The following is a 3,511-nucleotide window of genomic DNA, read 5'->3' on the forward strand; positions in this document are numbered from 1 at the left end:
TCTGTGGTGTTTTTAGAGTCCACTTGTAGTACAACTGCTCTGTACCGCCCCAAGTGACAAGAGGCTAGGACTTGGTGTGAAGTGAACGATTGGCTTTTTCTAATACCGGGGAACAAGCTTCGTTCTGGTTCGTGCACCCAATCTGGAACTATTCTGAGCGTTTTGATCAAAATTGAATATGTTCTTTACCATAAAAGTTGTTTCTCAGATGGCATAAAACAGCTGGGGTTATTATTTTTTTCATGTAAACCCCGACTCTCCTTTGATGATGTTCTTGATTGTAATAAGCCCTATATATTAGCCCTGAGACCCATCAGTGCCAGTTAGAGGTGGGCGATACTGGGAATTTTAGTATTGATCCAATACCAAGTAAATACAGGCCCAGTATCACCGATATCGATACAGATACTGATACTTTTTCATATTTAAGCTTCATATATCCGAAGGATCCAAAAGACCTAGGATAGAATTTCGCCAAACATTGTACGTGACAACAAAATACTTTATTATCACAATCAACATTTTTGTTTAAAAAAAATATCACACAACACAACTTAAAACAAAACCTCCTGAGGTAGAGGGCTGACAAACCACAATACAAGGGTGCGCTGCTCCGTGTTGTATGACACAGTGCAGCGCTGCTCTTACAGACAGAATGCAGACTTTGATGAATCTGCATCCGCAGCAGTCAGTGAGTGCGGGAGAGAAAAAAGCTTGAGTATCGATCTTTTTACACGAGGATCATTCAATATCAATACCAGCGTTGGTATCGATATTATCAATATTAGGATCAATCCGCCCACCTCTAGTGCCAGTGCTTATCCCCGGAATCTGTAGCACAAAACAGATGAGGGTCTACGACTCCCCCTGGACTATTCACCCAGTCCATCGTTTGGTCACTTCCCCGGTCAAAGCTGGCACTCATTTACAGCTGGGTGGACTGAGACATGTTTGTGTCCAAGGACACAGACACAGCAAGACCAAGAATTGAACTCAGGTCTACATATTGGGCACCAAACACCTGCCTCACTGAATGACTACCATGTTCAAAAGTGATGGAAAAACTGATGCCACCAAGTCAAAATAACCCTGAATGTCAGTGGTTAAAGAACCCATTCCCTGTTGATGGAAAAGGCCTAAAACTGAATTATTACATTATGGCAACTAATGAGAAACATTTCAAACAAAATATTCTACTACATTCAGCGAGCTCCTGTTTTCAAGACAGCAAAGGAAAACGGTATTTTGAAGTTGAACAGGTGTGAGTCGTTTCCATCTCTTCAAGGAAAGTATAGTTAAGAGTCATTCACATTAGATCACAAAAATGCAGCTGAAGCAACAAGCTTGGGAAATTCATGCACTGACAATGTTTTTTTCTTGTTATAGCTGTCTCATAAAATATCAGAGTTGAAAGCAAAGCTGTTATAACATTTTTGTCAGTGTTGTTTTAATGTTAAACTCTGTGTGCTTGGAAAGAATCCAAATGACTTTATACAAACACCCAAACACACTAAAGTTTTGGACTTTGGGCTTCGTCAAGCCAGAAGAGCTATTGCGCTAAGTTGGAAAAGTATGGAATCTCCATCACTGATAATGTGGATAAGGAGCTTCCCAGTTGTATTAGATTGGTCAGACGAGGTTAGATTGCAAAGGGCAAGTGGAAAGATTTTTGTACAGCTTTGGGAACCATGCTTGATTATCATTAAAGATGGAAATGTTGGATTTACCTGAAAGGAAATGGAGAAAAGTTGTTGGGAAAAAAATATTTTATTTTTTATTTGTATTTTATGTGTTATCAGTGCAGCTTTAGTGTGTGCGTGTGTGTGTGTGTGTGTGTGTGTGTGTGTGTGTGTGTGTGTGTGTGTGTGTGTGTGTGTGTGTGTGTGTGTGTGTGTCCAAGATCCCAACGTGCTTTATTGTTATTTCATGCTTCTTTGATAGGATATTATTGAATACACTTGGCAAGTGGGAATCGCAGATCAAAATAAGTAAATACTCGTATGAGTTCCAAATGCAGATGCATGTACCTCCTGTTGGGTGTTCTTCATCAGGCTGACTAATGTAAAGAGATGTTATTTTACCAGGGAAAGAATTCTGTCTGTTATCCACATTCTTCAGGGCATTTTGATGTACCCAAGTTATCCAGGGTTTTGTTTGATTTTTACAATGTTTCAAAGGGCAAGTGCACTTTCTTCCACAATAGAAGGTTCTTGGTTCAAGACCACCCGTGCGTCATTCTCCATGTACATCTGGAGTTGTGCCAGGAAGGGCATCTTGTGTAAAACTTGTGCCAAACCAAAGTACCATGCAGATTCATATGGGATCTACTGTGGTGACCCTGAGCAAAAAGGGGAGAACCTAAAAGTAATTACTTACTTACATTACCCAACTATTTGATTTTCTGTTACATATTTTGCAGAGTGTCTGTTTTGTTTTTCAGTTTCATTATGAATTTGTTCTGGCAATTGGAGTGTGTATATGTGTTGGGGAGGTGGGGGGAGGGGTGCAATTATTACCTCCTCCCTTATGACATCATAAGGCAGGTTTCTCTGGAATAATAAAGAAATAGATAAAGCAACTATGCCCAACCCAAAAGCAAGTTTTATTGCATGATAGTTAATGTTACAATCTTCAAATTGATTGTCATAAAATGCACAGTAACACTATTTGATTCAATGTACTTATACTACACCAAATCACAAGTCAATTCAAAGTACTACATACATACAAGAAAGGCTTAGACCATAGAATGTATAGACCTTACCCCTCCCATGTGACCGTGGTAATAAGTATAAACCCATACTATTTAAGAAACATTTGATTGTCTTGTCTGTTTGTTCCCCTGTTCCTCAGTGGCCCTTGATCTGATTTCCACCAAATTTGGTATGAAGGTGAAGCTCAGAATTGTCCTTAAAGGATTTCTTTGGCAAAGATTACAGTTACTGGGGTCAAAGGTCAAAATTCAGGTTTTTCATTCCGATTTGCACTATACTTGCCACACATACCATACTGTGCAAAAGTTTTAGGCATCCAGTCATAATAAAAATAGCTTTTAATGCCTCACCCCCTTTTTTATTGACACGCCAACTCAAAAACAGTTCCAACAAAAGTGAATATGTAAGCTATATATTTTTCCATAATAATAATAATAATAATAATAATAATCATTTATTTGTAACTGCACTGGCCAGTAGAATACCACACAAACACAGCTGCAAACGATCATGCAATATTAAAATGTTTGTTAAACGCAATTATTCATACTTTAAGCCGCATTTTTCTTTGAATAGTTTTTGACATCCTAGCTGCAACTTACACTCTGGTGTGACTCCTATATACCAAAAAAAAAAATCACATGTAAATAGAACCCAATTTTTATACTGATTATCATCAAAGTTGAAATTCATCACGCATTTAATTCATTTATGAATATTTATCAGATTTTTAAAATCATTTTTAATGCTTTTATGATGCAATAAATGTGCCTAAAGTATTTGCACAGTATTGTATG

The sequence above is a fragment of the Thalassophryne amazonica genome, chromosome 1, assembly GCF_902500255.1.
Source record: "Thalassophryne amazonica chromosome 1, fThaAma1.1, whole genome shotgun sequence".
In the NCBI taxonomy this organism is placed as follows: Eukaryota; Metazoa; Chordata; class Actinopteri; order Batrachoidiformes; family Batrachoididae; genus Thalassophryne; species Thalassophryne amazonica.